The following is a 26814-nucleotide window of genomic DNA, read 5'->3' as shown; positions in this document are numbered from 1 at the left end:
CAGCTCCAAAAATACTTCTCGTGGATTTTGGGGTCTTACTGATTTTTGGTTTTTTTTAATTATTATTATTACTCTTCTTTTTCCTAAAATGCACTTTAAAGAAAAATCTTACACGGGCAGAAGAAGTTCTTTAGAAAAGCAAATGCCATTGACATCTTCATTGAGTGTTTCAAACCAATGCCAATTCTCATTCTTCAGTGAACACTGAGACCGCTGCTCATTCAGCTGCAGTAAAAGTAGAATGTGACTGTATCTCCTCCGTATTCCTTCTTGTCTAAAATAAAATGTAGGTGCTTTGCAAGGAGCAGGCATCCCCATTAAAACTCTCTTCTTGTGTACAAGATGTTCACCAAAAAAGTCGGTCTTGATTTAATAGATCATCTTCTATCTTCCTGTGGCTGTTTTCTTGCGTAGCCCTAGCAAAACCGAAGGAAGGTATTGTGGACCTGAAATTTCACTCCTTTCTACATCCTCTCTACTATATTTAATTGTGTAGGTTTCAAGTCATGCCAAAAAGACTCGTTGATAAATCAACAGAGTATATTTGGATTAAATATTCATGACTGCTGTTGCTCTGCCTAGGAGGTCATGAAGCCAGGGGCTTGGGTGAGCTTTGTCTGCTGCTGTTTGTGCTTGCTCCAGGCTGCCTGGAAGAAGAGACCAAAGCTGCTCCCCACCTCAGCAGAGCTGGGCTCTGCAGGGTTCGGGGGCTACCCTGGGCACTGCTGTGTCCTGGGGTGGGAAATCCCATTTCTAGTCAAAGGAGGATGCTTCACAGTTAGTCTTGGAATCCAGCTTTTCTCTTTCAAAGCAAGTTTCAGAAACCTGTTGGTTTGGTTTCTTTGTCTGCTTTCTTCTGTGGTTTGTTGTTGTTGTTTTGTTGGGGTTTTTTGGTTCGGTTTGGTTTTGGTTTGGTTTTCTTTCTCTAGAAGAAAGAGGTGATTCTATGATTGGCAGATATGAAATATGACTGATTTCCTTCATTGCCCACTAAGAGAAATTTTATAGAAAGTGAATGGGAAAGATGGTAAAACTTCTGCTAAGGCCTTAAAGCTTAGATGAGGTGTTGTCCAAGAAAATGACCGTTAAGCCCGTGAAGAAAAGGGATGTTAAAGCCATCTTCTGACTTTCAGCCTCCCAGTAACTGTAGTTGGTAGTGAATGTTTCATCAGGGTGCTAAGAATATTTTTTTTCTTTTTTGTCCTTCTTTCTCTGCTTGAAAATCGAAGTGTGCAGCTTGGAACACCGAGCATCTTTTCAGCTTTTTCTGCTTTTGGTCTAAGTCTGCCAGCTCCGCTGATGTTTGGATTTTTTAGCAGAACTTCCTCCTCTAGCTTCTTGCTTTGAACCTTAGGAAAAAAAAACAGTTGCCCTGGGCACCAGCAATCCCGATCCGCCAGGGAACTTGGGCAGCCGAGGCGATTTACGTCGATTGCGTAACCTACGCTAACTTTCCTGAATAGCCTCTGCTGCGTCATCTACGTAAGGCGCGTGAACTGCGGCGAGCTAGGGAAGCTCGGCAAGCTACCAGCACAGCCTCTCAGTGCCGGGCAAAACCAAAGCGTAGCACTCGTTTTTTCGGGAGAGGAGGATAGAAACCCTTGGTGGTTGCACCGCACAGACAAGTGTGACCGTGTCCCAGCAGTAGAAATCACCAAAGACATGTTTGGCGTTCCCCCTGATGCGGTGGTTTTGCGGTACTCGCTGCTGCTTTAGCGCTTCTCCTTCTCCGCTGAGGTTAAATTGGATGTGGCTGAACTGTTGCCGTGCCTGCTTCTGGTTGTAGGCACCTGGTTGCGTTCATTGCCTGCTTGTGTAAAATACACCGAGGCAAAGGAGAAGCAGGGATAGCAAGCCCCGGTGTCTGCAGCCTAAACATTCGGCTCATTGCTGAGGTGCTCGAGCTCCATCCAGAAAGCACAGGGTGTGCTTTGTCTTGGCAGCATTCAAGACGGAAAGCGCTTTGGAAATGGCTTCTGCCTGTTGCCCTCCGCTTTTCCTTCCGTGCCTCCTGCTTCCCTGGGCTGCTCCTGTGACCCAGGCAGCCCCTATCTCATGCAACCAAAAGCATCACGGCGAGTGGAGGAGAATTAGGGTCAAAAAAAAAGGATGGAGAAAAGCTTGAGGGCGTGAAGACACCACTTTTTTTTTTTTTTGCCTAGAACTTGGAGAGGGTAGAGCTGAGGTAAAAACTTAGCCTTCTTTCTAAGGCAGGAAGCTTGAATTTTACCTTAAGAACAGCTGAGTGTTACCTTGCTGCTGTCCTTCTGAGCATGGACAGCAGCCCTGCAAGCCAGAATCCTGCCTTCCACTTGAGAGAGTCCCTTTTAATCCTTACAGCCTCCACTTTCTGAAGAGCTGACGTGCCTGTCTAACGTGCAGCTCCTGCAGACATCGTTTCTGAGGCAGCATCAAGCTGGAAAAAAAAGAAACCGAAAGTGCAAGTGCAAGTGAAGAGAGCTCAGTGTGGTTAAGTGACCAATATTAATGGGTGCATTAGAGGACAAAGAAAAGCAAATGAAATTTTGCTACAGATGTCAGGAGCAGTTCTGTAGTTAGAAAATGCGATTCCTGGGTGGTTTCTTTAGTATTTCATCACGACCAATATGATGAAAATCTCCTTGGAAACTTTCCCAAGAAGCCGAACAAGAATACGTTGATCATAAATGGAGCAGGGCATGGTTTGCTGAGGATTCTTCACCGTGCAGTTGAAACAAAGGAACAATTTGCAGTTTGAACTATGTTTGGACCCAGGAAGCAGGTAGACTGTCCACTTTAGCGACGATAAAAGAAGAAGGCAGACTTTTTTCTGTGTTTTGCAGGTGTTCATTTGGTGTTTTAGCAAGGGGTGCTGCAGTCTTGCCTTATTTGCCAATCTCTGTCCAGTCTTCTTCTGTATTTCCTGGTCAAGTGCTTTTCCTTCTTGAAATAGAAATAATTGTTCATTTCATTCAGCTGGCTTTGATAGACTTCCGTACAGTGCAACATAGTACCCAATGAAGCAAGACACAATGCCTTCAGTGCATTCGAGGCTACTGGAACTCACGTGACGTGGCTGAGTCACTGGAGCTGCTTCTGTTCTGTGGCTGGACTTAAGGCTATGGATTGTTGATGGCAGCTCCAAAAATACTTCTCGTGGATTTTGGGGTCTTACTGATTTTTGGTTTTTTTTAATTATTATTATTACTCTTCTTTTTCCTAAAATGCACTTTAAAGAAAAATCTTACACGGGCAGAAGAAGTTCTTTAGAAAAGCAAATGCCATTGACATCTTCATTGAGTGTTTCAAACCAATGCCAATTCTCATTCTTCAGTGAACACTGAGACCGCTGCTCATTCAGCTGCAGTAAAAGTAGAATGTGACTGTATCTCCTCCGTATTCCTTCTTGTCTAAAATAAAATGTAGGTGCTTTGCAAGGAGCAGGCATCCCCATTAAAACTCTCTTCTTGTGTACAAGATGTTCACCAAAAAAGTCGGTCTTGATTTAATAGATCATCTTCTATCTTCCTGTGGCTGTTTTCTTGCGTAGCCCTAGCAAAACCGAAGGAAGGTATTGTGGACCTGAAATTTCACTCCTTTCTACATCCTCTCTACTATATTTAATTGTGTAGGTTTCAAGTCATGCCAAAAAGACTCGTTGATAAATCAACAGAGTATATTTGGATTAAATATTCATGACTGCTGTTGCTCTGCCTAGGAGGTCATGAAGCCAGGGGCTTGGGTGAGCTTTGTCTGCTGCTGTTTGTGCTTGCTCCAGGCTGCCTGGAAGAAGAGACCAAAGCTGCTCCCCACCTCAGCAGAGCTGGGCTCTGCAGGGTTCGGGGGCTACCCTGGGCACTGCTGTGTCCTGGGGTGGGAAATCCCATTTCTAGTCAAAGGAGGATGCTTCACAGTTAGTCTTGGAATCCAGCTTTTCTCTTTCAAAGCAAGTTTCAGAAACCTGTTGGTTTGGTTTCTTTGTCTGCTTTCTTCTGTGGTTTGTTGTTGTTGTTTTGTTGGGGTTTTTTGGTTCGGTTTGGTTTTGGTTTGGTTTTCTTTCTCTAGAAGAAAGAGGTGATTCTATGATTGGCAGATATGAAATATGACTGATTTCCTTCATTGCCCACTAAGAGAAATTTTATAGAAAGTGAATGGGAAAGATGGTAAAACTTCTGCTAAGGCCTTAAAGCTTAGATGAGGTGTTGTCCAAGAAAATGACCGTTAAGCCCGTGAAGAAAAGGGATGTTAAAGCCATCTTCTGACTTTCAGCCTCCCAGTAACTGTAGTTGGTAGTGAATGTTTCATCAGGGTGCTAAGAATATTTTTTTTCTTTTTTGTCCTTCTTTCTCTGCTTGAAAATCGAAGTGTGCAGCTTGGAACACCGAGCATCTTTTCAGCTTTTTCTGCTTTTGGTCTAAGTCTGCCAGCTCCGCTGATGTTTGGATTTTTTAGCAGAACTTCCTCCTCTAGCTTCTTGCTTTGAACCTTAGGAAAAAAAAACAGTTGCCCTGGGCACCAGCAATCCCGATCCGCCAGGGAACTTGGGCAGCCGAGGCGATTTACGTCGATTGCGTAACCTACGCTAACTTTCCTGAATAGCCTCTGCTGCGTCATCTACGTAAGGCGCGTGAACTGCGGCGAGCTAGGGAAGCTCGGCAAGCTACCAGCACAGCCTCTCAGTGCCGGGCAAAACCAAAGCGTAGCACTCGTTTTTTCGGGAGAGGAGGATAGAAACCCTTGGTGGTTGCACCGCACAGACAAGTGTGACCGTGTCCCAGCAGTAGAAATCACCAAAGACATGTTTGGCGTTCCCCCTGATGCGGTGGTTTTGCGGTACTCGCTGCTGCTTTAGCGCTTCTCCTTCTCCGCTGAGGTTAAATTGGATGTGGCTGAACTGTTGCCGTGCCTGCTTCTGGTTGTAGGCACCTGGTTGCGTTCATTGCCTGCTTGTGTAAAATACACCGAGGCAAAGGAGAAGCAGGGATAGCAAGCCCCGGTGTCTGCAGCCTAAACATTCGGCTCATTGCTGAGGTGCTCGAGCTCCATCCAGAAAGCACAGGGTGTGCTTTGTCTTGGCAGCATTCAAGACGGAAAGCGCTTTGGAAATGGCTTCTGCCTGTTGCCCTCCGCTTTTCCTTCCGTGCCTCCTGCTTCCCTGGGCTGCTCCTGTGACCCAGGCAGCCCCTATCTCATGCAACCAAAAGCATCACGGCGAGTGGAGGAGAATTAGGGTCAAAAAAAAAGGATGGAGAAAAGCTTGAGGGCGTGAAGACACCACTTTTTTTTTTTTTGCCTAGAACTTGGAGAGGGTAGAGCTGAGGTAAAAACTTAGCCTTCTTTCTAAGGCAGGAAGCTTGAATTTTACCTTAAGAACAGCTGAGTGTTACCTTGCTGCTGTCCTTCTGAGCATGGACAGCAGCCCTGCAAGCCAGAATCCTGCCTTCCACTTGAGAGAGTCCCTTTTAATCCTTACAGCCTCCACTTTCTGAAGAGCTGACGTGCCTGTCTAACGTGCAGCTCCTGCAGACATCGTTTCTGAGGCAGCATCAAGCTGGAAAAAAAAGAAACCGAAAGTGCAAGTGCAAGTGAAGAGAGCTCAGTGTGGTTAAGTGACCAATATTAATGGGTGCATTAGAGGACAAAGAAAAGCAAATGAAATTTTGCTACAGATGTCAGGAGCAGTTCTGTAGTTAGAAAATGCGATTCCTGGGTGGTTTCTTTAGTATTTCATCACGACCAATATGATGAAAATCTCCTTGGAAACTTTCCCAAGAAGCCGAACAAGAATACGTTGATCATAAATGGAGCAGGGCATGGTTTGCTGAGGATTCTTCACCGTGCAGTTGAAACAAAGGAACAATTTGCAGTTTGAACTATGTTTGGACCCAGGAAGCAGGTAGACTGTCCACTTTAGCGACGATAAAAGAAGAAGGCAGACTTTTTTCTGTGTTTTGCAGGTGTTCATTTGGTGTTTTAGCAAGGGGTGCTGCAGTCTTGCCTTATTTGCCAATCTCTGTCCAGTCTTCTTCTGTATTTCCTGGTCAAGTGCTTTTCCTTCTTGAAATAGAAAGAATTGTTCATTTCATTCAGCTGGCTTTGATAGACTTCCGTACAGTGCAACATAGTACCCAATGAAGCAAGACACAATGCCTTCAGTGCATTCGAGGCTACTGGAACTCACGTGACGTGGCTGAGTCACTGGAGCTGCTTCTGTTCTGTGGCTGGACTTAAGGCTATGGATTGTTGATGGCAGCTCCAAAAATACTTCTCGTGGATTTTGGGGTCTTACTGATTTTTGGTTTTTTTTAATTATTATTATTACTCTTCTTTTTCCTAAAATGCACTTTAAAGAAAAATCTTACACGGGCAGAAGAAGTTCTTTAGAAAAGCAAATGCCATTGACATCTTCATTGAGTGTTTCAAACCAATGCCAATTCTCATTCTTCAGTGAACACTGAGACCGCTGCTCATTCAGCTGCAGTAAAAGTAGAATGTGACTGTATCTCCTCCGTATTCCTTCTTGTCTAAAATAAAATGTAGGTGCTTTGCAAGGAGCAGGCATCCCCATTAAAACTCTCTTCTTGTGTACAAGATGTTCACCAAAAAAGTCGGTCTTGATTTAATAGATCATCTTCTATCTTCCTGTGGCTGTTTTCTTGCGTAGCCCTAGCAAAACCGAAGGAAGGTATTGTGGACCTGAAATTTCACTCCTTTCTACATCCTCTCTACTATATTTAATTGTGTAGGTTTCAAGTCATGCCAAAAAGACTCGTTGATAAATCAACAGAGTATATTTGGATTAAATATTCATGACTGCTGTTGCTCTGCCTAGGAGCTCATGAAGCCAGGGGCTTGGGTGAGCTTTGTCTGCTGCTGTTTGTGCTTGCTCCAGGCTGCCTGGAAGAAGAGACCAAAGCTGCTCCCCACCTCAGCAGAGCTGGGCTCTGCAGGGTTCGGGGGCTACCCTGGGCACTGCTGTGTCCTGGGGTGGGAAATCCCATTTCTAGTCAAAGGAGGATGCTTCACAGTTAGTCTTGGAATCCAGCTTTTCTCTTTCAAAGCAAGTTTCAGAAACCTGTTGGTTTGGTTTTTTTGTCTGCTTTCTTCTGTGGTTTGTTGTTGTTGTTTTGTTGGGGTTTTTTGGTTCGGTTTGGTTTTGGTTTGGTTTTCTTTCTCTAGAAGAAATAGGTGATTCTATGATTGGCAGATATGAAATAGGACTGATTTCCTTCATTGCCCACTAAGAGGAATTTTATAGAAAGTGAATGGGAAAGATGGTAAAACTTCTGCTAAGGCCTTAAAGCTTAGATGAGGTGTTGTCCAAGAAAATGACCGTTAAGCCCGTGAAGAAAAGGGATGTTAAAGCCATCTTCTGACTTTCAGCCTCCCAGTATCTGTAGTTGGTAGTGAATGTTTCATCAGGGTGCTAAGAATATTTTTTTTTCTTTTTTGTCCTTCTTTCTCTGCTTGAAAATCGAAGTGTGCAGCTTGGAACACCGAGCATCTTTTCAGCTTTTTCTGCTTTTGGTCTAAGTCTGCCAGCTCCGCTGATGTTTGGATTTTTTAGCAGAACTTCCTCCTCTAGCTTCTTGCTTTGAACCTTAGGAAAAAAAACAGTTGCCCTGGGCACCAGCAATCCCGATCCGCCAGGGAACTTGGGCAGCCGAGGCGATTTACGTCGATTGCGTAACCTACGCTAACTTTCCTGAATAGCCTCTGCTGCGTCATCTACGTAAGGCGCGTGAACTGCGGCGAGCTAGGGAAGCTCGGCAAGCTACCAGCGCAGCCTCTCAGTGCCGGGCAAAACCAAAGCGTAGCACTCGTTTTTTCGGGAGAGGAGGATAGAAACCCTTGGTGGTTGCACCGCACAGACAAGTGTGACCGTGTCCCAGCAGTAGAAATCACCAAAGACATGTTTGGCGTTCCCCCTGATGCGGTGGTTTTGCGGTACTCGCTGCTGCTTTAGCGCTTCTCCTTCTCCGCTGAGGTTAAATTGGATGTGGCTGAACTGTTGCCGTGCCTGCTTCTGGTTGTAGGCACCTGGTTGCGTTCATTGCCTGCTTGTGTAAAATACACCGAGGCAAAGGAGAAGCAGGGATAGCAAGCCCCGGTGTCTGCAGCCTAAACATTCGGCTCATTGCTGAGGTGCTCGAGCTCCATCCAGAAAGCACAGGGTGTGCTTTGTCTTGGCAGCATTCAAGACGGAAAGCGCTTTGGAAATGGCTTCTGCCTGTTGCCCTCCGCTTTTCCTTCCGTGCCTCCTGCTTCCCTGGGCTGCTCCTGTGACCCAGGCAGCCCCTATCTCATGCAACCAAAAGCATCACGGCGAGTGGAGGAGCAATTAGGGTCAAAAAAAAAGGATGGAGAAAAGCTTGAGGGCGTGAAGACACCACTTTTTTTTTTTTTTTTTTTTTTTTTTTTTTTTTGCCTAGAACTTGGAGAGGGTAGAGCTGAGGTAAAAACTTAGCCTTCTTTCTAAGGCAGGAAGCTTGAATTTTACCTTAAGAACAGCTGAGTGTTACCTTGCTGCTGTCCTTCTGAGCATGGACAGCAGCCCTGCAAGCCAGAATCCTGCCTTCCACTTGAGAGAGTCCCTTTTAATCCTTACAGCCTCCACTTTCTGAAGAGCTGACGTGCCTGTCTAACGTGCAGCTCCTGCAGACATCGTTTCTGAGGCAGCATCAAGCTGGAAAAAAAAGAAACCGAAAGTGCAAGTGCAAGTGAAGAGAGCTCAGTGTGGTTAAGTGACCAATATTAATGGGTGCATTAGAGGACAAAGAAAAGCAAATGAAATTTTGCTACAGATGTCAGGAGCAGTTCTGTAGTTAGAAAATGCGATTCCTGGGTGGTTTCTTTAGTATTTCATCACGACCAATATGATGAAAATCTCCTTGGAAACTTTCCCAAGAAGCCGAACAAGAATACGTTGATCATAAATGGAGCAGGGCATGGTTTGGTGAGGATTCTTCACCGTGCAGTTGAAACAAACGAACAATTTGCAGTTTGAACTATGTTTGGACCCAGGAAGCAGGTAGACTGTCCACTTTAGCGACGATAAAAGAAGAAGGCAGACTTTTTTCTGTGTTTTGCAGGTGTTCATTTGGTGTTTTAGCAAGGGGTGCTGCAGTCTTGCCTTCTTTGCCAATCTCTGTCCAGTCTTCTTCTGTATTTCCTGGTCAAGTGCTTTTCCTTCTTGAAATAGAAAGAATTGTTCATTTCATTCAGCTGGCTTTGATAGACTTCCGTACAGTGCAACATAGTACCCAATGAAGCAAGACACAATGCCTTCAGTGCATTCGAGGCTACTGGAACTCACGTGACGTGGCTGAGTCACTGGAGCTGCTTCTGTTCTGTGGCTGGACTTAAGACTGTGGATTGTTGATGGCAGCTCCAAAAATACTTCTCGTGGATTTTGGGGTCTTACTGATTTTTGGTTTTTTTAAATTATTATTATTACTCTTCTTTTTCCTAAAATGCACTTTAAAGAAAAATCTTACACGGGAAGAAGAAGTTCTTTAGAAAAGCAAATGCCATTGACATCTTCATTGAGTGTTTCAAACCAATGCCAATTCTCATTCTTCAGTGAACACTGAGACCGCTGCTCATTCAGCTGCAGTAAAAGTAGAATGTGACTGTATCTCCTCCGTATTCCTTCTTGTCTAAAATAAAATGTAGGTGCTTTGCAAGGAGCAGGCATCCCCGTTAAAACTCTCTTCTTGTGTACAAGATGTTCACCAAAAAAGTTGGTCTTGATTTAATAGATCATCTTCTATCTTCCTGTGGCTGTTTTCTTGCGTAGCCCTAGCAAAACCGAAGGAAGTTATTCTGGACCTGAAGTTTCACTCCTTTCTACATCCTCTCTACTATATTTAATTGTGTAGGTTTCAAGTCATGCCAAAAAGACTCGTTGATAAATCAACAGAGTATATTTGGATTAAATATTCATGACTGCTGTTGCTCTGCCTAGGAGGTCATGAAGCCAGGGGCTTGGGTGAGCTTTGTCTGCTGCTGTTTGTGCTTGCTCCAGGCTGCCTGGAAGAAGAGACCAAAGCTGCTCCCCACCTCAGCAGAGCTGGGCTCTGCAGGGTTCGGGGGCTACCCTGGGCACTGCTGTGTCCTGGGGTGGGAAATCCCATTTCTAGTCAAAGGAGGATGCTTCACAGTTAGTCTTGGAATCCAGCTTTTCTCTTTCAAAGCAAGTTTCAGAAACCTGTTGGTTTGGGTTTTTTGTCTGCTTTCTTCTGTGGTTTGTTGTTGTTGTTTTGTTGGGGTTTTTTGGTTCGGTTTGGTTTTGGTTTGGTTTTCTTTCTCTAGAAGAAGTAGGTGATTCTATGATTGGCAGATATGAAATAGGACTGATTTCCTTCATTGCCCACTAAGAGGAATTTTATAGAAAGTGAATGGGAAAGATGGTAAAACTTCTGCTAAGGCCTTAAAGCTTAGATGAGGTGTTGTCCAAGAAAATGACCGTTAAGCCCGTGAAGAAAAGGGATGTTAAAGCCATCTTCTGACTTTCAGCCTCCCAGTATCTGTAGTTGGTAGTGAATGTTTCATCAGGGTGCTAAGAATATTTTTTTTCTTTTTTGTCCTTCTTTCTCTGCTTGAAAACCGAAGTGTGCAGCTTGGAACACCGAGCATCTTTTCAGCTTTTTCTGCTTTTGGTCTAAGTCTGCCAGCTCCGCTGATGTTTGGATTTTTTAGCAGAACTTCCTCCTCTAGCTTCTTGCTTTGAACCTTAGGAAAAAAACAGTTGCCCTGGGCACCAGCAATCCCGATCCGCCAGGGAACTTGGGCAGCCGAGGCGATTTACGTCGATTGCGTAACCTACGCTAACTTTCCTGAATAGCCTCTGCTGCGTCATCTACGTAAGGCGCGTGAACTGCGGCGAGCTAGGGAAGCTCGGCAAGCTACCAGCGCAGCCTCTCAGTGCCGGGCAAAACCAAAGCGTAGCACTCGTTTTTTCGGGAGAGGAGGATAGAAACCCTTGGTGGTTGCACCGCACAGACAAGTGTGACCGTGTCCCAGCAGTAGAAATCACCAAAGACATGTTTGGCGTTCCCCCTGATGCGGTGGTTTTGCGGTACTCGCTGCTGCTTTAGCGCTTCTCCTTCTCCGCTGAGGTTAAATTGGATGTGGCTGAACTGTTGCCGTGCCTGCTTCTGGTTGTAGGCACCTGGTTGCGTTCATTGCCTGCTTGTGTAATATACACCGAGGCAAAGGAGAAGCAGGGATAGCAAGCCCCGGTGTCTGCAGCCTAAACATTCGGCTCATTGCTGAGGTGCTCGAGCTCCATCCAGAAAGCACAGGGTGTGCTTTGTCTTGGCAGCATTCAACACGGAAAGCGCTTTGGAAATGGCTTCTGCCTGTTGCCCTCCGCTTTTCCTTCCGTGCCTCCTGCTTCCCTGGGCTGCTCCTGTGACCCAGGCAGCCCCTATCTCATGCAACCAAAAGCATCACGGCGAGTGGAGGAGCAATTAGGGTCAAAAAAAATGGATGGAGAAAAGCTTGAGGGCGTGAAGACACCACTTTTTTTTTTTTTTTTTTTTTTTTTTTTTTTTTTTTTTTTTTTTTTTTTTTGCCTAGAACTTGGAGAGGGTAGAGCTGAGGTAAAAACTTAGCCTTCTTTCTAAGGCAGGAAGCTTGAATTTTACCTTAAGAACAGCTGAGTGTTACCTTGCTGCTGTCCTTCTGAGCATGGACAGCAGCCCTGCAAGCCAGAATCCTGCCTTCCACTTGAGAGAGTCCCTTTTAATCCTTACAGCCTCCACTTTCTGAAGAGCTGACGTGCCTGTCTAACGTGCAGCTCCTGCAGACATCGTTTCTGAGGCAGCATCAAGCTGGAAAAAAAAGAAACCGAAAGTGCAAGTGCAAGTGAAGAGAGCTCAGTGTGGTTAAGTGACCAATATTAATGGGTGCATTAGAGGACAAAGAAAAGCAAATGAAATTTTGCTACAGATGTCAGGAGCAGTTCTGTAGTTAGAAAATGCAATTCCTGGGTGGTTTCTTTAGTATTTCATCACGACCAATATGATGAAAATCTCCTTGGAAACTTTCCCAAGAAGCCGAACAAGAATACGTTGATCATAAATGGAGCAGGGCATGGTTTGGTGAGGATTCTTCACCATGCAGTTGAAACAAACGAACAATTTGCAGTTTGAACTATGTTTGGACCCAGGAAGCAGGTAGACTGTCCACTTTAGCGACGATAAAAGAAGAAGGCAGACTTTTTTCTGTGTTTTGCAGGTGTTCATTTGGTGTTTTAGCAAGGGGTGCTGCAGTCTTGCCTTCTTTGCCAATCTCTGTCCAGTCTTCTTCTGTATTTCCTGGTCAAGTGCTTTTCCTTCTTGAAATAGAAAGAATTGTTCATTTCATTCAGCTGGCTTTGATAGACTTCCGTACAGTGCAACATAGTACCCAATGAAGCCAGACACAATGCCTTCAGTGCATTCGAGGCTACTGGAACTCACGTGACGTGGCTGAGTCACTGGAGCTGCTTCTGTTCTGTGGCTGGACTTAAGACTGTGGATTGTTGATGGCAGCTCGAAAAATACTTCTCGTGGATTTTGGGGTCTTACTGATTTTTGGTTTTTTTAAATTATTATTATTACTCTTCTTTTTCCTAAAATGCACTTTAAAGAAAAATCTTACACGGGCAGAAGAAGTTATTTAGAAAAGCAAATGCCATTGACATCTTCATTGAGTGTTTCAAACCAATGCCAATTCTCATTCTTCAGTGAACACTGAGACCGCTGCTCATTCAGCTGCAGTAAAAGTAGAATGTGACTGTATCTCCTCCGTATTCCTTCTTGTCTAAAATAAAATGTAGGTGCTTTGCAAGGAGCAGGCATCCCCATTAAAACTCTCTTCTTGTGTACAAGATGTTCACCAAAAAAGTTGGTCTTGATTTAATAGATCATCTTCTATCTTCCTGTGGCTGTTTTCTTGCGTAGCCCTAGCAAAACCGAAGGAAGGTATTGTGGACCTGAAATTTCACTCCTTTCTACATCCTCTCTACTATATTTAATTGTGTAGGTTTCAAGTCATGCCAAAAAGACTCGTTGATAAATCAACAGAGTATATTTGGATTAAATATTCATGACTGCTGTTGCTCTGCCTAGGAGGTCATGAAGCCAGGGGCTTGGGTGAGCTTTGTCTGCTGCTGTTTGTGCTTGCTCCAGGCTGCCTGGAAGAAGAGACCAAAGCTGCTCCCCACCTCAGCAGAGCTGGGCTCTGCAGGGTTCGGGGGCTACCCTGGGCACTGCTGTGTCCTGGGGTGGGAAATCCCATTTCTAGTCAAAGGAGGATGCTTCACAGTTAGTCTTGGAATCCAGCTTTTCTCTTTCAAAGCAAGTTTCAGAAACCTGTTGGTTTGGTTTTTTTGTCTGCTTTCTTCTGTGGTTTGTTGTTGTTGTTTTGTTGGGGTTTTTTGGTTCGGTTTGGTTTTGGTTTGGTTTTCTTTCTCTAGAAGAAATAGGTGATTCTATGATTGGCAGATATGAAATAGGACTGATTTCCTTCATTGCCCACTAAGAGTGTTATAGAGGAAATTTTGCACGGAATAGTCTGACACCATTGCTTGTCCCAATCAAGTATTTTATTAATTACAGCAAGCGTAACAATAAGGTAATGCAGCGCTGGGCGACAGGGGGACCATTATCCCGCCACTGCCGCGTCAGTCGGGGTTTTAGTTCTTCCTCTTATACAGTCCGGTTTCCGGCGTGCGTGACTTCCTGGAATAGTACTCTGCGCATGTGCGTCTCTGTTGCTGGGGTCTGCTCTTCCCCTGCCGCGTTTCAAGACTCAGAATCGCTGACTTCCTGGAAAATATTGCTTACAACCGCAAATTATGCGAGACTACCTTTATCACTTAACTTGTCACCCATATCCTGGATTTAATGAACAAACATATCAGTAACAATATCCCCCCTTTGTCTTTAGGTTAATTTATGTTGTGCATTAAATCACTTAAGCTCTTGTCTGCTCCATTCCAATCCATCTCCCGTTTCTCCCTTTCTATTTTCTAAGTCCTCATATTTTGCTTGTACCAGCAGCAAGTGGGCAGCTTCCAGTCGCGCTTTTACTATTGTAATAAGTTTGTTAAAAATACAGGGACCAAAAGTTAATACAAGAACTAGTAAAAATATTGGTCCAGCTATGGTGGACAGTAAGGTAGTCAACCATGGGGAATGATTGAACCAACTCTCATACCAACTCTGATGGGATTCTCTTTCTCTTTCCCTTTTTTTTTCTAGTTGTTTTCTTAGTTCTCCTAGGGTGTCAAAGACTATTCCCGTTTGATCTATATAGGTGCAACACTCTTCTTTTAAGGCTACACAAAGTCCTCCCTGTTGCCAAAATAATAAATCCAGGCCCCGTCTGTTTTGTAAAACTACTTCTGATAATGAGCGTACTGACTTAGTTATGCAAGGGTGCTTTCTGCTGACTGGATATGGTTAGTGGGGAGCCTGTAGCCTCAGGGTAATTTGTAACCGGTGTTAGCTCTTCATCCTCCTCTAAAACTCTATTCGGTCCCATACCATAGGTATCAGCTGGGGCGGGTTCTTTCTTTATCACTATTAGGTTCCCTCTATCACGCCCAGGTTCCCAATGTCTAATTCCCCAATATTTTCCTAATACCCAGTCAGGGCTCTCTGGATCTGTAACATTTATATACACATATTCACAAGTTCCTAAGTAAGAAATTTCTCCAGATGGTCCTAACCAATGCTTTGCACACCCTGTGGGACCAAATCCTGCTCTAATAAATTGATCTGCACCTCCCCCTGGAGTCCAATCGGAAGCAATAGTCTCACAGCCCCAATACCCACAGTAATACTCCCCTGGGTAATTACAGTAGCTCTTTCCAGGATTTGAGGCCGGACACATATAAAACCCAGTTAAATTCAAAACTCTCCCGCACTATTCTATGTTTGTCATGTTGCATAACCCAGCCTTAAAGGCTGGGGTCTGACTGGTCACAAGGGAGTCTAAAATTTTGTAGTCATTCATACGAATCAAGGACCATTTGAAAGGCTGGTGTGTTTGACCTCCTGTCTGCCTTACCCATAGGGATAATAATAGTAGTGACAGTAACAGTTGTCTACAGGTGGCTTTTTCATTGTAACAGTGGCTTGTTCCCATCTCCTTTTCTTCTTCCCTGATTTTAGTCCCAGTCCTTGGACATTTCATTTTCCATGACCTCCTGGTTCCACCTATCCCAGGGCGACTTCCTCCACAGTTTTCTCTCCCTCTGCCTCGCCCGTCGACTCGGTTGCTGCGAGCCACGGGGAGACCCATCTTCTCGGCAGCAGGGATATTCTTCAGGAGGGGACTTTCGCCCTTTCTTTAAGGATCTCTGGATATAGGTGTTCCAGTTGTGGTCTTTAACCTGAGGAGCGTCACACCTTACTTCTTTTACCCGACGGCGACACACTCCAGCTATTATTTGTGCCACAAAAAGGACTGGTTCATTGGAATGGTAACAATATAGTTCGGGATTTATGCCTTCTGCAAATATGTCCCACCACTCTTTAGAGTCTACTTGTAATTCCCCTTGAGCTACTTTCTGAGCCAATACCAAATCAGTAAGCTCCCGCTGAATTTCTAGACAGAGGCAGCAAACACCTCTCGGGGGCCTGCCTCTGTGACAATGGGTCCACCACCTGTTTTCACAAACTAAACATTGGTAACATACAAAGGGGTAACAATTCCCATTACAATAAGAATCATTACATTTAATACAAACACAATCAGCATATATATTTCCCTTATGATCTCTTTCAAGCTCTAGTTGATATTCTATCCTAAAAGTTTTATACCAATATTTTCTATTCATCAAGAATGTCCTTTCTTAATTTCCTGTTGCAGTTCCCCGAGTGAGTTTCAACTTTAAGTCTCCGGCTGGGCTGATGACCTTCCACCTAGGCTCGGGCACTGGTCCTTTTATACGACTGGCGTGAGTCCATCCCCGCTCTGCTGTCCGTACTGCTGTATTCATTGTGAGAAGCACCAGATATGGACCATCCCAATGGGGCTGGAGAGTAGTTTCTTTCCGAGTTCGGATTAAGACCCAGTCTCCCGGTTGCACCTGATGTAGAGTAATATTTAAGGGTGGTCTCTGCAATATCTGCCCTTTTTCCCATAACTTCTTCCTAAAGGCCATCATCTCAGTTATAAATGCTTTCATTTGCTTATCTATTATTCCGGGATGGTCTCGAGGCATACCTGCATCATACGGCATCCCATACAGCATTTCAAAAGGAGATATCCCCACATCAGATCGGGGCAGAGTTCTGAGATTTAACAAGGCCAAGGGGAGACACTTAATCCAATTAAGTTTGGTTTCTAAAGTTAACTTGGTTAGCTGTTTCTTTAATTCTCCATTAACTCTCTCTACTAACCCCGAACTTTGAGGGTGCCACGGGGTATGTTCTTCCCATCTTATTCCAAGGGCTTCTGACAAGGCCTTAATAACTTTTGATACAAAGTGTGGCCCTTGGTCTGAGTCTATACTTTCAGCTACTCCATACCTGGGCACAATTTGTTCTAGTAACACTTTGGCCACCGTGTGTGCAGTGGCCCTTGCGGTTGGAAATGCCTCTACGAAGTGGGTGAGGTGGTCTATTAGTACTAACACATACTTATATCTTCCCACCTTGGGAAGTTCAGTGAAATTTTTTTTTTTAAGAGCCTGCAAGATGGCGTATAATTCACATGCTTGGGCTGACCATGACGGACTCAAGGGTCCTGCTTCTAATACCTCATAATCCTTCCCTGCTACTAGTGCATACCCTGATCTACGTCTTCCATCCACTATCCGGGATGAGCCATCCACAAAAATTACTTCTCCCTCTGAGAGCCCCTCCTCCTCTAAATCGGGCCTAATCTTAGTCTGTTCCTCAATAGTTCGGAGGCAATCGTGGGCCAGTTCTTCTGATGGTTTTGGTTCCCCAAATAAAAACTGAGCAGGGTTTTGTAAAGATGTAGTTTCTAATGTTAAATTCGGGGCCTCCAGCAAGATTCCCTCATATTTTAATAATCTGGAATCAGAGATCCATTTTTCAGCTTTTTGCTGCAAAACACTCCTCACATTGTGGGGGGGGATAATACCTTAATGGTACTATTGAAGGTTATTTTTCGAGCCTCCTCTGTCATTAAGGCACATCCAACAATGGCCTGTAAACATGTGGGCCAGCCCCTACTCACAGGGTCTAATAATTTAGACAAGTATCCTATGGGCTTCTTTTTCCCTGCCCAATCTTGGGTTAATACTCCATATGCTGTCCCATTCTCTATGTTGGCGAATAGATAAAATGGTCGATTTAAGTCTGGCAAACTTAAAACTGGTGCATTTGCCAACTCTCTCCTTAATGCCCAGAGTTGCTCTTCATCTGTCTTTCCCCAGCTTATACGATTAGACTCGGTGAGCTTGGCATATAAAAATTTAACTTTACTACTGTAGTTTTCAATCCATAAGCGGCAATATCCCAATAGTCCTAACCATTGTCTAACCTGTTTTTTACTTGCTGGAGGGGGTAAAGATAAAATTCCCTGTACCCGTTACGGGTCAATTGTCTTCTCTCCCTTCTCAATGTAGTGTCCTAAATACTTTACCTTTTCTTCTACAAATTGTAATTTAGATTTTGATACCTTCAGCCCCTTAAGCCCCAGAAAATTTAAAAGTTTTATGCTTTCTTTTCTGACTTGATTTTCCATTTTTCCTGCTATCAATAGGTCATCCACATACTGAATCAGAGTAATTTCTGGGTCTGGGGTAAAATCTTGAAGAATCTGTTCTAGGGCTTGTCCAAACAAATTAGGGCTTTCCGTAAACCCCTGTGGAAGCACGGTCCACCTCAATTGTTGTTTGCGCCCTGTGTCAGGGTCTTCCCATTCAAATGTAAAATAGTCTCTACAGCTTTCGTCTAAAGGGCAAGCCCAAAAAGCATCCTTTAAGTCTATTACACTGTACCACAAATTTTCTGGCCCCAATTTACTCAAAAGGGTATAGGGGTTTGCTACTACTGGGAATCTGGACATAGTGCGCTTATTGATTTCTCTTAAATCGTGCACTAGTCGATAAGTGCCATTGGGTTTCTTTACTGGTAAAATTGGGGTATTAAATGGGGACATACATGGTTCTAATAGTCCCTGAGATATTAATCTCTCAACTTCGGGTTTCAACCCCTTCCACCCTTCTATAGACATAGAATATTGCTTAATTTGGACGGGGTTCTCCGGGTTCTTGAGGGTTACTTTAAATGGCGAGATGTTTAGTCTGCCCACGGTCTCAGGGGTATACCAGACTTCGGGATTAATTTCTTGTTCATCTTCAACCCTAAGGGCACATATTTTAATTCCCAGCTCCCCTTTTTAACTTCCAAACCTACTCCTAATTCTACCATCAAATCCCTTCCCAAAAGATTAAAATCGGCTTCTGGGACTAAGAGAAAATTTCCCATACCTAATTTAGATTCTGTTTCTATTAAAACTTGTTGTATAATCCCTACCTTGAAGGGTTTTCCCTTTGCTCCAACCACATGGGCAGTATCTTTAGATAATTTGCACCCAGGGGGTATTTGCTGGAGGGTAGACCTCTCAGCTCCTGAGTCTACCAACAATTCTACCTCCTGTGACTGGGGACCTAGTTTCAGTTTTATCAAGGGCTCTTTGTTCGTACGGGTCCCCAATACATAGAGCCCCTGACCCCCCTAATCTTCTTTGAATGCCGCCTCATCCTTTATCCTCTGTCTGCAGTCTCTTTTCATGTGTCCTTTCTTCTGCAGTAAACAAAATCCTCAAAATAGACTGTATTTCTTAACAGTATTTGAGTTCAAAGGGACAGATACAAATCCTAGTTGTGGCTGGGCTCCTCCTATTGGCACTTCCCTTAAGGGGAGTAACTCATGTTCTCTTTGCTCCCTTCTCCTCCTTCTGACTGCGGCTCCGATACCTTCATCTCCAGGGGAGGGAGGGGGTGTAGGAGGAGGTAATATCTGAGGCGCCGGTGGTAATGGGGGAAGTGCATACGGGGGTGGTATTAGGGGAGCATCCTCCTCCTCCTGCAATTTTTCAGTCTTTTTATCTTTATGCCCAAACTCCATTTGGGAGAGATTGAATATTGCTACTCCCTGGTCCCCTGGGCGGGTAACCCATACTGCAGCATAATCAGCCTCTTCCTGATTAAAGGGGACCTACCTACGTACCCACTGATTCAAAAATCTCTGAACCCATAATTCTGATGACCCAAACCTGGGCCACCAAACTGCCTTGGAGATTTGTCCTCCCCAGACTTCTACACAAAAGTGTATCATCTTAACTTTGTCCTTGTCCCCCGTGGTGGGATAATATTTCCAATTCTCTAACATAAACCCCAGCGGTGAATCCCTAAGAACCGAAGGGGGTCTCATGGGTGGAGGGGGCTTGCTTTTCCCCTGTCCCATCTTCTGGAATACCCTCTTTCAGCCGTGTGTGTACTCACTCACTTCCCCTTTTTCGTGGCCCAGTCCCTCGCGGGCGATGGGAAACGCACTACTTAAGGGTCCGCACTCACTTGGAGAATCTGGCTGCCAGTTCTCCTCTCATTCACACGCACACACGTTGTATTCCAGGATCCCAACCCAGCCCGGACGGATTCCCCTGCACAATGGGCAGTTACTTACGCGTCTCCTGCGTCTTCGTCCGGACCTCGAGTGCACCGAGCTTATAGGGTTTTCCTTACCTTATTGTTACAAATTTGGGTTCGTCGGTAAGAGCAAGATCCCGACTTCAGAACCAGAGGCCGCCTGTACAGGCGGGGCGCCTCCCCTAGTCCCTCTGTCGGATCCGTATTCTTATCCGAGTCACGGCACCAAATTGTTATAGAGGAAATTTTGCACGGAATAGTCTGACACCATTGCTTGTCCCAATCAAGGATTTTATTAATTACAGCAAGCGTAACAATAAGGTAATGCAGCGCTGGGCGACAGGGGGACCATTATCCCGCCACTGCCGCGTCAGTCGGGGTTTTAGTTCTTCCTCTTATACAGTCCGGTTTCCGGCGTGCGTGACTTCCTGGAATAGTACTCTGCGCATGTGCGTCTCTGTTGCTGGGGTCTGCTCTTCCCCTGCCGCGTTTCAAGACTCAGAATCGCTGACTTCCTGGAAAATATTGCTTACAACCGCAAATTATGCGAGACTACCTTTATCACTTAACTTGTCACCCATATCCTGGATTTAATGAACAAACATATCAGTAACAATATCCCCCCTTTGTCTTTAGGTTAATTTATGTTGTGCATTAAATCACTTAAGCTCTTGTCTGCTCCATTCCAATCCATCTCCCGTTTCTCCCTTTCTATTTTCTAAGTCCTCATATTTTGCTTGTACCAGCAGCAAGTGGGCAGCTTCCAGTCGCGCTTTTACTATTGTAATAAGTTTGTTAAAAATACAGGGACCAAAAGTTAATACAAGAACTAGTAAAAATATTGGTCCAGCTATGGTGGACAGTAAGGTAGTCAACCATGGGGAATGATTGAACCAACTCTCATACCAACTCTGATGGGATTCTCTTTCTCTTTCCCTTTTTTTTTCTAGTTGTTTTCTTAGTTCTCCTAGGGTGTCAAAGACTATTCCCGTTTGATCTATATAGGTGCAACACTCTTCTTTTAAGGCTACACAAAGTCCTCCCTGTTGCCAAAATAATAAATCCAGGCCCCGTCTGTTTTGTAAAACTACTTCTGATAATGAGCGTACTGACTTAGTTATGCAAGGGTGCTTTCTGCTGACTGGATATGGTTAGTGGGGAGCCTGTAGCCTCAGGGTAATTTGTAACCGGTGTTAGCTCTTCATCCTCCTCTAAAACTCTATTCGGTCCCATACCATAGGTATCAGCTGGGGCGGGTTCTTTCTTTATCACTATTAGGTTCCCTCTATCACGCCCAGGTTCCCAATGTCTAATTCCCCAATATTTTCCTAATACCCAGTCAGGGCTCTCTGGATCTGTAACATTTATATACACATATTCACAAGTTCCTAAGTAAGAAATTTCTCCAGATGGTCCTAACCAATGCTTTGCACACCCTGTGGGACCAAATCCTGCTCTAATAAATTGATCTGCACCTCCCCCTGGAGTCCAATCGGAAGCAATAGTCTCACAGCCCCAATACCCACAGTAATACTCCCCTGGGTAATTACAGTAGCTCTTTCCAGGATTTGAGGCCGGACACATATAAAACCCAGTTAAATTCAAAACTCTCCCGCACTATTCTATGTTTGTCATGTTGCATAACCCAGCCTTAAAGGCTGGGGTCTGACTGGTCACAAGGGAGTCTAAAATTTTGTAGTCATTCATACGAATCAAGGACCATTTGAAAGGCTGGTGTGTTTGACCTCCTGTCTGCCTTACCCATAGGGATAATAATAGTAGTGACAGTAACAGTTGTCTACAGGTGGCTTTTTCATTGTAACAGTGGCTTGTTCCCATCTCCTTTTCTTCTTCCCTGATTTTAGTCCCAGTCCTTGGACATTTCATTTTCCATGACCTCCTGGTTCCACCTATCCCAGGGCGACTTCCTCCACAGTTTTCTCTCCCTCTGCCTCGCCCGTCGACTCGGTTGCTGCGAGCCACGGGGAGACCCATCTTCTCGGCAGCAGGGATATTCTTCAGGAGGGGACTTTCGCCCTTTCTTTAAGGATCTCTGGATATAGGTGTTCCAGTTGTGGTCTTTAACCTGAGGAGCGTCACACCTTACTTCTTTTACCCGACGGCGACACACTCCAGCTATTATTTGTGCCACAAAAAGGACTGGTTCATTGGAATGGTAACAATATAGTTCGGGATTTATGCCTTCTGCAAATATGTCCCACCACTCTTTAGAGTCTACTTGTAATTCCCCTTGAGCTACTTTCTGAGCCAATACCAAATCAGTAAGCTCCCGCTGAATTTCTAGACAGAGGCAGCAAACACCTCTCGGGGGCCTGCCTCTGTGACAATGGGTCCACCACCTGTTTTCACAAACTAAACATTGGTAACATACAAAGGGGTAACAATTCCCATTACAATAAGAATCATTACATTTAATACAAACACAATCAGCATATATATTTCCCTTATGATCTCTTTCAAGCTCTAGTTGATATTCTATCCTAAAAGTTTTATACCAATATTTTCTATTCATCAAGAATGTCCTTTCTTAATTTCCTGTTGCAGTTCCCCGAGTGAGTTTCAACTTTAAGTCTCCGGCTGGGCTGATGACCTTCCACCTAGGCTCGGGCACTGGTCCTTTTATACGACTGGCGTGAGTCCATCCCCGCTCTGCTGTCCGTACTGCTGTATTCATTGTGAGAAGCACCAGATATGGACCATCCCAATGGGGCTGGAGAGTAGTTTCTTTCCGAGTTCGGATTAAGACCCAGTCTCCCGGTTGCACCTGATGTAGAGTAATATTTAAGGGTGGTCTCTGCAATATCTGCCCTTTTTCCCATAACTTCTTCCTAAAGGCCATCATCTCAGTTATAAATGCTTTCATTTGCTTATCTATTATTCCGGGATGGTCTCGAGGCATACCTGCATCATACGGCATCCCATACAGCATTTCAAAAGGAGATATCCCCACATCAGATCGGGGCAGAGTTCTGAGATTTAACAAGGCCAAGGGGAGACACTTAATCCAATTAAGTTTGGTTTCTAAAGTTAACTTGGTTAGCTGTTTCTTTAATTCTCCATTAACTCTCTCTACTAACCCCGAACTTTGAGGGTGCCACGGGGTATGTTCTTCCCATCTTATTCCAAGGGCTTCTGACAAGGCCTTAATAACTTTTGATACAAAGTGTGGCCCTTGGTCTGAGTCTATACTTTCAGCTACTCCATACCTGGGCACAATTTGTTCTAGTAACACTTTGGCCACCGTGTGTGCAGTGGCCCTTGCGGTTGGAAATGCCTCTACGAAGTGGGTGAGGTGGTCTATTAGTACTAACACATACTTATATCTTCCCACCTTGGGAAGTTCAGTGAAATTTTTTTTTTTAAGAGCCTGCAAGATGGCGTATAATTCACATGCTTGGGCTGACCATGACGGACTCAAGGGTCCTGCTTCTAATACCTCATAATCCTTCCCTGCTACTAGTGCATACCCTGATCTACGTCTTCCATCCACTATCCGGGATGAGCCATCCACAAAAATTACTTCTCCCTCTGAGAGCCCCTCCTCCTCTAAATCGGGCCTAATCTTAGTCTGTTCCTCAATAGTTCGGAGGCAATCGTGGGCCAGTTCTTCTGATGGTTTTGGTTCCCCAAATAAAAACTGAGCAGGGTTTTGTAAAGATGTAGTTTCTAATGTTAAATTCGGGGCCTCCAGCAAGATTCCCTCATATTTTAATAATCTGGAATCAGAGATCCATTTTTCAGCTTTTTGCTGCAAAACACTCCTCACATTGTGGGGGGGGATAATACCTTAATGGTACTATTGAAGGTTATTTTTCGAGCCTCCTCTGTCATTAAGGCACATCCAACAATGGCCTGTAAACATGTGGGCCAGCCCCTACTCACAGGGTCTAATAATTTAGACAAGTATCCTATGGGCTTCTTTTTCCCTGCCCAATCTTGGGTTAATACTCCATATGCTGTCCCATTCTCTATGTTGGCGAATAGATAAAATGGTCGATTTAAGTCTGGCAAACTTAAAACTGGTGCATTTGCCAACTCTCTCCTTAATGCCCAGAGTTGCTCTTCATCTGTCTTTCCCCAGCTTATACGATTAGACTCGGTGAGCTTGGCATATAAAAATTTAACTTTACTACTGTAGTTTTCAATCCATAAGCGGCAATATCCCAATAGTCCTAACCATTGTCTAACCTGTTTTTTACTTGCTGGAGGGGGTAAAGATAAAATTCCCTGTACCCGTTACGGGTCAATTGTCTTCTCTCCCTTCTCAATGTAGTGTCCTAAATACTTTACCTTTTCTTCTACAAATTGTAATTTAGATTTTGATACCTTCAGCCCCTTAAGCCCCAGAAAATTTAAAAGTTTTATGCTTTCTTTTCTGACTTGATTTTCCATTTTTCCTGCTATCAATAGGTCATCCACATACTGAATCAGAGTAATTTCTGGGTCTGGGGTAAAATCTTGAAGAATCTGTTCTAGGGCTTGTCCAAACAAATTAGGGCTTTCCGTAAACCCCTGTGGAAGCACGGTCCACCTCAATTGTTGTTTGCGCCCTGTGTCAGGGTCTTCCCATTCAAATGTAAAATAGTCTCTACAGCTTTCGTCTAAAGGGCAAGCCCAAAAAGCATCCTTTAAGTCTATTACACTGTACCACAAATTTTCTGGCCCCAATTTACTCAAAAGGGTATAGGGGTTTGCTACTACTGGGAATCTGGACATAGTGCGCTTATTGATTTCTCTTAAATCGTGCACTAGTCGATAAGTGCCATTGGGTTTCTTTACTGGTAAAATTGGGGTATTAAATGGGGACATACATGGTTCTAATAGTCCCTGAGATATTAATCTCTCAACTTCGGGTTTCAACCCCTTCCACCCTTCTATAGACATAGAATATTGCTTAATTTGGACGGGGTTCTCCGGGTTCTTGAGGGTTACTTTAAATGGCGAGATGTTTAGTCTGCCCACGGTCTCAGGGGTATACCAGACTTCGGGATTAATTTCTTGTTCATCTTCAACCCTAAGGGCACATATTTTAATTCCCAGCTCCCCTTTTTAACTTCCAAACCTACTCCTAATTCTACCATCAAATCCCTTCCCAAAAGATTAAAATCGGCTTCTGGGACTAAGAGAAAATTTCCCATACCTAATTTAGATTCTGTTTCTATTAAAACTTGTTGTATAATCCCTACCTTGAAGGGTTTTCCCTTTGCTCCAACCACATGGGCAGTATCTTTAGATAATTTGCACCCAGGGGGTATTTGCTGGAGGGTAGACCTCTCAGCTCCTGAGTCTACCAACAATTCTACCTCCTGTGACTGGGGACCTAGTTTCAGTTTTATCAAGGGCTCTTTGTTCGTACGGGTCCCCAATACATAGAGCCCCTGACCCCCCTAATCTTCTTTGAATGCCGCCTCATCCTTTATCCTCTGTCTGCAGTCTCTTTTCATGTGTCCTTTCTTCTGCAGTAAACAAAATCCTCAAAATAGACTGTATTTCTTAACAGTATTTGAGTTCAAAGGGACAGATACAAATCCTAGTTGTGGCTGGGCTCCTCCTATTGGCACTTCCCTTAAGGGGAGTAACTCATGTTCTCTTTGCTCCCTTCTCCTCCTTCTGACTGCGGCTCCGATACCTTCATCTCCAGGGGAGGGAGGGGGTGTAGGAGGAGGTAATATCTGAGGCGCCGGTGGTAATGGGGGAAGTGCATACGGGGGTGGTATTAGGGGAGCATCCTCCTCCTCCTGCAATTTTTCAGTCTTTTTATCTTTATGCCCAAACTCCATTTGGGAGAGATTGAATATTGCTACTCCCTGGTCCCCTGGGCGGGTAACCCATACTGCAGCATAATCAGCCTCTTCCTGATTAAAGGGGACCTACCTACGTACCCACTGATTCAAAAATCTCTGAACCCATAATTCTGATGACCCAAACCTGGGCCACCAAACTGCCTTGGAGATTTGTCCTCCCCAGACTTCTACACAAAAGTGTATCATCTTAACTTTGTCCTTGTCCCCCGTGGTGGGATAATATTTCCAATTCTCTAACATAAACCCCAGCGGTGAATCCCTAAGAACCGAAGGGGGTCTCATGGGTGGAGGGGGCTTGCTTTTCCCCTGTCCCATCTTCTGGAATACCCTCTTTCAGCCGTGTGTGTACTCACTCACTTCCCCTTTTTCGTGGCCCAGTCCCTCGCGGGCGATGGGAAACGCACTACTTAAGGGTCCGCACTCACTTGGAGAATCTGGCTGCCAGTTCTCCTCTCATTCACACGCACACACGTTGTATTCCAGGATCCCAACCCAGCCCGGACGGATTCCCCTGCACAATGGGCAGTTACTTACGCGTCTCCTGCGTCTTCGTCCGGACCTCGAGTGCACCGAGCTTATAGGGTTTTCCTTACCTTATTGTTACAAATTTGGGTTCGTCGGTAAGAGCAAGATCCCGACTTCAGAACCAGAGGCCGCCTGTACAGGCGGGGCGCCTCCCCTAGTCCCTCTGTCGGATCCGTATTCTTATCCGAGTCACGGCACCAAATTGTTATAGAGGAAATTTTGCACGGAATAGTCTGACACCATTGCTTGTCCCAATCAAGGATTTTATTAATTACAGCAAGCGTAACAATAAGGTAATGCAGCGCTGGGCGACAGGGGGACCATTATCCCGCCACTGCCGCGTCAGTCGGGGTTTTAGTTCTTCCTCTTATACAGTCCGGTTTCCGGCGTGCGTGACTTCCTGGAATAGTACTCTGCGCATGTGCGTCTCTGTTGCTGGGGTCTGCTCTTCCCCTGCCGCGTTTCAAGACTCAGAATCGCTGACTTCCTGGAAAATATTGCTTACAACCGCAAATTATGCGAGACTACCTTTATCACTTAACTTGTCACCCATATCCTGGATTTAATGAACAAACATATCAGTAACAAGAGGAATTTTATAGAAAGTGAATGGGAAAGATGGTAAAACTTCTGCTAAGGCCTTAAAGCTTAGATGAGGTGTTGTCCAAGAAAATGACCGTTAAGCCCGTGAAGAAAAGGGATGTTAAAGCCATCTTCTGACTTTCAGCCTCCCAGTATCTGTAGTTGGTAGTGAATGTTTCATCAGGGTGCTAAGAATATTTTTTTTTCTTTTTTGTCCTTCTTTCTCTGCTTGAAAATCGAAGTGTGCAGCTTGGAACACCGAGCATCTTTTCAGCTTTT

At 44.6% G+C, this 26814-nt stretch overlaps 1 long non-coding RNA gene across 1 annotated transcript; it reads right to left on the bottom strand.

The window, feature by feature from the left end:
- Positions 1–13551: 13551 nt before the first annotated feature.
- Positions 13552–26544, bottom strand: LOC136289644 (uncharacterized). The gene is made up of 3 exons (XR_010720821.1): positions 25963–26544; positions 19641–22388; positions 13552–16066 (listed from the first exon to the last, which is right to left on the bottom strand). It is a non-coding gene; the product is annotated as an uncharacterized lncRNA (long non-coding RNA).
- Positions 26545–26814: the final 270 nt, after the last annotated feature.

Source organism: Chamaea fasciata, unplaced genomic scaffold, assembly GCF_029207755.1.
Source record: "Chamaea fasciata isolate MVZ Bird 193981 ecotype frontalis unplaced genomic scaffold, bChaFas1.0.hap1 SCAF_5, whole genome shotgun sequence".
NCBI classification, from domain to species: Eukaryota; Metazoa; Chordata; class Aves; order Passeriformes; family Sylviidae; genus Chamaea; species Chamaea fasciata.
This window is presented reverse-complemented; position numbering and strand designations above follow the sequence as displayed.